Source organism: Oryctolagus cuniculus, chromosome 10 (assembly GCF_051225735.1).
Source record: "Oryctolagus cuniculus isolate XC-2025 breed Fujian yellow rabbit chromosome 10, ASM5122573v1, whole genome shotgun sequence".
Taxonomy (NCBI): domain Eukaryota; kingdom Metazoa; phylum Chordata; class Mammalia; order Lagomorpha; family Leporidae; genus Oryctolagus; species Oryctolagus cuniculus.
In genome coordinates this window covers 71706722-71714978 of record NC_142876.1, presented here as the reverse complement: position 1 = coordinate 71714978, position 8257 = coordinate 71706722, and the positions used below count along the sequence as shown (strand labels likewise).

Here is an 8257-nt window from a genome sequence, read left to right as displayed (position 1 = left end):
ATATACATTATATTTTTTATACTCTATTAGTTACCACAGATCCAAGAAAACATAATATGTGTGTTGTGGGAACTGGCTTATTTCACTAAGTGTAATGATTTCCAGCTTCATCCATTTTGTTGTTGCAAAGGACAGGATTTCATTCTATTTTTATGCCTGAATAGTATTCCAGAATGTATATGTACATGTTCTTTATCCAGTCATTCATCAGTTGATGTACATCTGGGTGGATTCCATATCTTAGCTATTGTGACTTTGTTGTGTCCTGATTCCCAAATAATACATGAATGGCAGTTACAGATGCAATAAGCAGAAGATTTATTCTAGCCGGCTGGGGCCTTTACCTACATGCACAGCGGTGCTGCCCCACACGCTGTGGGAGGCAAAGACCCCCTTTCCCCAGCAATTTTATATTCTCCAACAAACAAGTATGCATGTCCCTACACACATAGGCTACTTCCTTATTCTCTATATGGGAACTTTTACAAACTTACGCATTTCATTGGTGTTGTTAAATGTAAAGGGCTATACATCACAAAAATGGGAAGTCTCAAAGGAAGAAGTCAGGCAAAAAAGGAAGCTGTAGACCACAGATTCCAGGAATTGTTTGTCGTTTCTCATTTCCAAGAATTTGGCCTGTTCCTCTTTTGCCTGACTTTGAGCCTGTCATGGCGTTACAACGGACAAGCAAGCAAGCTCAGATACAGAGGCTGAGACAGCAATTAGCAGGTCTAGGCTAATTTTAGGCTTCCACATTCCCCCCTTTTTCTCTTGCTCATGAGGAATCTTCCTTATGTGGTCTTATGCATTTATGTATTGACTTTTCTGTATTTTTAAGTTTGTGACTTAATTTGGCCATTATTTTTTTTACTGTTTAGTTATTAGGATCAATATACTTATTAATATTAGTATGTCATTTTTTCATTTAACATTTTTAATATAACTACTTAATATAACTACTTGGACAGATTACTTAATTATTTAACAGATTTATCAATATCACAACAATAATATCAGTAATTAAACTTAATATAACATATAGCTTATTTAACATAATTACTGAATTACTTAGTTTAACATAACTATTTATCTTAATATATATCTAACTTAACAATATAATTTATTTGTCAGGAAATCAATATTAGATCATAAGTCACACAAACATTATTAAAGTCATCTTGAGTACTATCACAATGAACAATATAAGCATAGCAAGAGATTTGATACATAATATTGGTTTGTTATGATATCTGAGATTTGATTAGTGTTTATAGTATTTGTCTATACAATTAGGAACAGTGGTTGTTCTACTTATTACTTATTGAATTATTTACTCAATGAAGGTTTAAGTTTATGATTAAGAAGTAAATTGAAAGTATCACATTATAAAAATTAAAAATAAAAGAAGGATGAGGGAGAATAGGGTGGGAAGTATCATTATGCTCTTAAAACTATATATAAAGTATATGAAGTTTGTTTTAATATAAATATAGTTAAATCAATATCACAAAATCTGTTAAAATCTTCAAATATCATAAATTAAAAAATGCATTTCTAAGACATGCATCAATGAAGAAATTAAATGTTAAATTAGAAAGTATTTTGAACAAAATAATAAAACACTAAAATGTAGTTCAAGCAGTGCTTAGAGATCAATTTCTAATGCTAGTTTCCATATTAGAAAAGAAGCATTTCAAATCAATGACTTTATGTTATATCTGAAACAATTGAAAATAACAAATTAAATGCACAAAAAAATAAATAAATAATAAAAATAAAACACTGAAGTAGGAAACAGAATAAACACAGAAAAATCAAGGAAACCCAATGCTAGCCCTCAGAAAAGATAAATAAAATTGATGAAACCCTGTTCAGACTGACCAGGAGAAAAAACCAAAGAAGACACAAATTGCCTACCTTAGGAATAAGAGAAGAGACACCCCTAGAGATCCTACAGACATTTGATGAACAATAGGGAAATTTACAGTGTGACTTATCATGATAAATTAGAAACATTAGATAAAACAGAGTTCATTGAAAACATAAATTATTTGACCCTAAATGGAATAGACATTTGAATATCTCTACATCCATTAGTGAAATGAATTCATTATTTCAAAGTGCTGCAAAAAAATATGCATGCCTAGATAGGTTTACTAGGGAATTTATTCTTAGAATTTAATCTATGGACTACATTGAATCTGTTCGCTTTGTATTAATATTTCATTAACAAGAAAAAATAAGGTTTCAGAAAATTCATGTATTTAAAGAAGAAATATCACTAACAGTACAAATTCTCTTCCAGAACACAGAGGAGAGAATAATTCCCAATTAGTTTTTTAAGGCAAAATGACCAAAATGGGAGCGTATAAATTAATAAGAAAACTAAAAACAAATATTCTTCTTTTGTATCCTAAGGCATGTGCGTGTTCCAGAGAACAGAGATATTTGGTCCCCTAGCATTGGTGATAATGGTCATTATGGCAAGCTTAAGTCAGCACTGTCAGTAGATATTTCTTGTTATTTCCTTGGTTCTAAGGAATAACTTTAATTAAAATTATTTAAATAGCTATTTTAGAAAGATTTATTTATTTGTTTGAAAGGCAGAGTTACACAGAGAGGATGAAGAGACAAAGAGAGAGATCTTCTGTCTTCTGGCCACAACAACCGGCACTGGGCTAGGATGAAGCCATTAACCATGGCTAAATATAAAGATTGATAACCTAGCAAAGCTTTGCATCAGAATGTCACAGCATTACACTGAACAAAGACATATTCTTTTGGTTTAAATCCTCTCTGTGAAGCACTTTCCCCAAGCTCATTTATAAAAGAAAACCAAATGCAGAAATGGCCTATGCTTTCTGTTTATTATTTGTGAACAGACTACTTATAAAAAAATGGGAGTTTAAATATTTCCAGGAAGCCAGTGCCATGGCTCACTTGGTTAATCCTCCACCTGTGGTGTTGGCCTCCCATATGGGCACCCAGTTCTAGTCCCAGTTGCTTCTCTTCCAGTCCAGCTCTCTGCTGTGGCCCGGGAGGGCAGTGGAGGATGGCCCAAGTGCTTGGGCCCCTGCACCCTCATGGGAGACCAGGAAGAAGCACCTGGCTTCTGGCTTCAGATCAGCACAGCTCCAGCCATAGTGGCCATTTGGGGAGTGAATCAATGGAAGGAAGACCTTTCTCTCTGTCTCTCTCTCACACTATAACTCTACCTGTCAAATTAAAAAAAAAAAAAAAATATATATATATATATATATATATATCCAAAACAGGGATAGTATCTTAAATATACAAAAACTCTGAACACTCAACAGTAAAACTGCAGACAACTCAACTAGAACATGGGCAAAAGACTTTTTTAAGACTTTTCATCAGTGGGCGCCCATGGCTCAATAGGCTAATCCTCCACCTGCAGTGCTGCCACACCAGGTTCTTGTCCTGGTCGGGGCGCCTGATTCTGTCCCGGTTGCCCCTCTTCCAGTCCAGCTCTCTGCTCTGGCCTGGGAGTACAGTGGAGGATGGCCCAAGTGCTTGGGCCCTGCACCGGCATGGGAGACCAGGAGAAGCGCCTGGCTCCTGGCTTCGGATCAACGTGGTGCACTGCCCACAGCGGCCATTGGAGGGTGAACCAGTGGAAAAAAGGAAGACCTTTCTCTCTTTCTCTCTCTCTCTCTCCTCTCTTTTACTCTGCCTGTCCAAAAAAAAAAAAAAAGACTTTTCACCAAAGATGCACAGAAAAATATCACCATTAGCCATTACTCACCATAGACAAGGATGAGGAAAAACTCGATCATTCATACATTGCTGTTGATAATACAAAATAATAAAGCTACAGTTGACAGCTTTACATAAAAAAACTAAACATGTGATTACTATACAACTCAATAATTGGCCATTTGTCATACGTATTTATGTTCTCACAAAAAATCTGTATACAACGCTGGGCATTTAGCTCAGCAGTTTAACTGCCACTTGGGATGTCCACATTCTATATCAAGACATGTGAGTTCAGGCTGTGTTTCCAGTTCCATCTTCCTGCTAATGCACACGCTGGGAGACAGCAAAAGTGATAGGACAAGTAGTTGGTTCCCATCCACCCATGTGAAGTTCCTGGCTCCTGCCTTTGGCCTAGTACACCGCAGCTGTTGTAGGCACTTGGGGAGAGAAGCAGTGGGAAGGAAATCTCTTTTTTTCTATTTCTTTGTATCTGTATGTCTATCTCACTCATTCTTTGTGTTTCTCAGATAAATTAACATTTAAAATTTGTTCACCAATATATATAAAATTATTGTTAATAAGAACACAATTGTTATGCAGTGTATGATAAACAAATAATGTACATCCCTGCCATAAAATTCAAAGAATGAACTATTGATAAATGTTACAGCATAGATGAGCCTCAAGAGAATTAAGCCAAGTAAAAAAAATCTAATCCTAAAACATTACATATTATATGGCCATATATGTGTGAATATATATACATATATATATATACATACATGTATGTATGAAATGACAAAACTGTAAAAATTGGGGTAGAAGCAGAAGAGAAATGGGTACATCTATAAGGCAAATAAGAGATCCTTTTAGTGGCAAAAATGTTTCTTATATGCTGAGGTCAGTGTCACTCTCCGTGGTTGTGATATTATCCTATAGTTTACTAAGTTGCTACCATTGGAGAGAACTTGGAAAAGTGTAGGTGAAAACATTCTGATGTTTCTTAACAACTGCATATGAATCTAAACTTAGCTTAAAATGTTTCATTTTTAAAAATCAAAATGAATAGGGGTGATATGGATATGTTTGCTACCTTGATTTTGATGATTTGATATATTCATATATAAAAAACTCCTGCAGTTGTACAATTAAAATTCATACAGTCTTCCATATATTAAACCACAATAAAATGATGAATTCAGTATTTCTCTTTTCTTTGTCTTTCTGAATAATTTAATCTTACAGACATTAGATGAACATCAACATAAAGGTGTGGGGGAAGGAGCATTCAGAAAGTTGATGAGGTGTCCCAGAGAAGAGTACCAGACACCAAGAAGGATGAGAGGGTCTTGGTACAGACGGTTTGCCCAGTGCAGGGTGATGGATACACAATGGTTTCAGAAGACTGTCTGTGTAACACAGTATGAGGCAATAAATATATATGAAACCAAGTGGGAAGAAGAAGACATCCAGACATGAAGATGGCAGTGATGGCTAGAGATTATGAGAGATTGCTTATAGACAGGGGGATAGATTGAAAAAGTGAATATATTAAGGATAAGGGGAATCAGATTTCTCAGCTTAGGAGAAGGAATTTATCTTTTTTATTTTTTTATTTTTATTTTCTTTGACAGAGTTAGACAGTGAGAGAGAGAGAGAGAGAGAGAGAAAGGTCTTCCTTCCATTGGTCCTCCCCCACCCCCCCGCAAATGGCCACTACAGCTGGTGTGCTGCAGCCTGCGCACTGCATCGATCCGAAGCCAGGAGCCAGGCATCTCTATGTATATAGAGAAACATCAGAATTTAAGCATGTGTGTGCATGTGTGTCTGTGTGTGTGCTTGTGTGTTTTTGTGTGTGTGTTAACCCACATATGTATGTTCCCTAGCCCCATCCACTGAGAGTTGCCTAGAAACAACACCACATAATGATAATGAGCATAAGTAACACCCTGGCCTTGACTTCAAAATTCATTCCCTATTGAAGGAACCAAGGATATGCAGAGAAATTAACAGGTTTAGGGAATGAATGGAATAAGCTCTTATCATCTTTTCATGTCCCAAAGTAAGCAATAATAGAAAAATATCAAAAGAACATAAAAGTCAGATTGATAAAACTAGTCAAATCTGTGCCAACTTGACACCAAAGTACCAATGGTGCCAGGTTGAAAGGAATCAGTAGGAAACCAAGAGTATACATGGATATAAATGAAGGGAAGAAGGAGGGAAGAACACAAAGAAGGAATGATAGGAGGGAGGAAGAAAGGAAGTAAAGAAATAAGGAAGAGTAGCAGGAAAGGAGGGAGAAAAAGAAAGAAGGAGGGAGGAGAAAAGTTGACTTGCAATAGGATAATTAACCTTAATGGAATGTTTTAATTTTCAATCAGATGGTATGTGTTATTGATATACTTGATAACTAATTTCAAAAATACAGCTCATGAGCTTGAAGGACCTTAAAGTCAGTTTGGGAGAGTACAGTGGACTGTGAGAATTTCAGGATGTCTGTGACCAGCATGTATCCATCTCATCCTTATAGTGGCCAACTTGCTATGAGGAAAATGATTAAAAGAGTATAGAATAGTTTGTTGTTTGATGTCTTGATACTAATAACTTTTAATAATATGAGAAATATCAATGAACTATGAAGGATCATAATTAGAGTAACGCTGACAACTGACACTGACAACTGAAAATGTCTGTACAGCCAATGATTTCTCTTGGGGTTTTGAAATAACACTACGTGTGGTCTCAGGGTTGAAGTGTGGTTAAGGACCTCTGCATATTAGTGGACAACACTTTGTAGCAGTGGAGGAAGATGCAGAATCAAATGACAAAGAGGAGGAGGTTGTGAAACTATTAAGTATATATGGAAAGTGATCTGTCTCTGAAGGCAGCACCAAGATACCACAAAAAAAGTAAAGCATGCAGCTGATGAAGATGATGATGACAACAATGATGATGATGATGGATGATAACAGAGATGATGAAAATGATGATTTTGATGATTAAGAAATTGAAGAGGCCGGCACCGCGACTCACTAGGCTAATCCTCCGCCTTGCGGCGCCAGCACACTGGGTTCTAGTCCAGGTCGGGGCTCTGGATTCTGTCCCGGTTGCCCCTCTTCTAGGCCAGCTCTCTGCTGTGGCCAGGGAGTGCAGTGGAGGATGGCCCAAGTCCTTGGGCCCTGTATTCCATGGGAGACCAGGATAAGTACCTGGCTCCTTCCATCGGATCAGCGCAGTGCGCCAGCTGCAGCGCGCTGGCTGTGGTGGCCACTGGAGGGTGAACCAACGGCAAAGGAAGACCTTTCTCTCTCTCTCACTGTCCACTCTGCCTGTCCAAAAATAAAAAAAAATAAAAATAAAAAAAATAAAGAAATTGAAGAAAACTTCTAGTGAAGAAATCTAAACAAGATATCCCAGCTTAAAATGGGCAAAAATGAAACCAGGAGGGAAAAGACTCAGAACGATCTACACCAAGATCAAAAGGTCAAAAGCCTTTAAAAAAAAAAAAAAAACAGGAAAAATCCCTAAAACCTAGTTCTGTAGAAGACAGTAAAGCTAAAATGCAAGCAACTATAGAAATAAGTGGTTCTCATCCCAAAGTGGAAGCCAGATTCATCAATTATGAGAATCATTGCTTCCAAATGACTGACCAAGAAGCTATTTAAGATATTTGGCAGTAGAGGAAGTCTCTTCAAAAAACAGTTTAAGTAGTTTGTTAAACTTTTCCGTCTTACTATATGTCTGTAACGGTTAATATCTGGCAGTCCCTTTTATAATAATGCATAGTGATAACTTTCCCTATCAAGTTGATAAATGTTGTCTAGGCTCCATTGCCAAGAATTTGTTGCCTAAAATGCCTGTTTAGTTTTTAAAGATGGAACTCCATGCTGTGCTTGGTTTTAAGTATATATGGAACAATATGATAGGACACAGCAGTAGCAGTGGTCAGACATGGACATGGTAGGGAGACAAAAATATACATGTGAAATAACTTTAGTATTTTAATATAGAAAAAAAAGCAAGATCAGGCTGGTGACAGAGGGAAACAACAGGTTAAATTCGGAAGATTTTGGATTGAGAATGACTAGTAAGCAGTTTGTTAGTGCTGTTTATAATAAAGTACAATCTCAGTGGTTTTTTATTAGAAACTACCTGAATGTCAGCAAAAATGAGAGAATATCATAGCACATCATGGTATGTAATTAAATGTTTTGTTTACAAAAGTTAATAACATAAAAGTGTTTATAATGATGTGCTTTTTACAAATTTTTAAGAGACAGAATGATACAGAGAGGGGGTCTCACATCCTCTGGTTCATTCCCTGAATGCCAGCAATGGCATGGGTCAGAGGTGAAGATGGAAGCCAAGAACCCAATCCAGGTCTCCCACATGCATGGCAAGGACCCATCCACTTGAATTCTGAGGTACTTCCTCCCATGGCATGCATTAGCAGGAAGCTGGATTTGGGAGGGACTTCAGCCTAAATACTATGATATATAATTCCAAAATTCCAGGCAGCATCTTAGCCAATATG

The 8257-nt window shown here is 36.7% G+C and overlaps 1 pseudogene; it reads left to right on the top strand.

Moving 5' to 3' along the window:
• The first annotated feature begins 2349 nt into the window (after positions 1-2349).
• On the top strand, positions 2350-7430 carry LOC149123817 (nucleophosmin-like; annotated as a pseudogene).
• Positions 7431-8257: the final 827 nt, after the last annotated feature.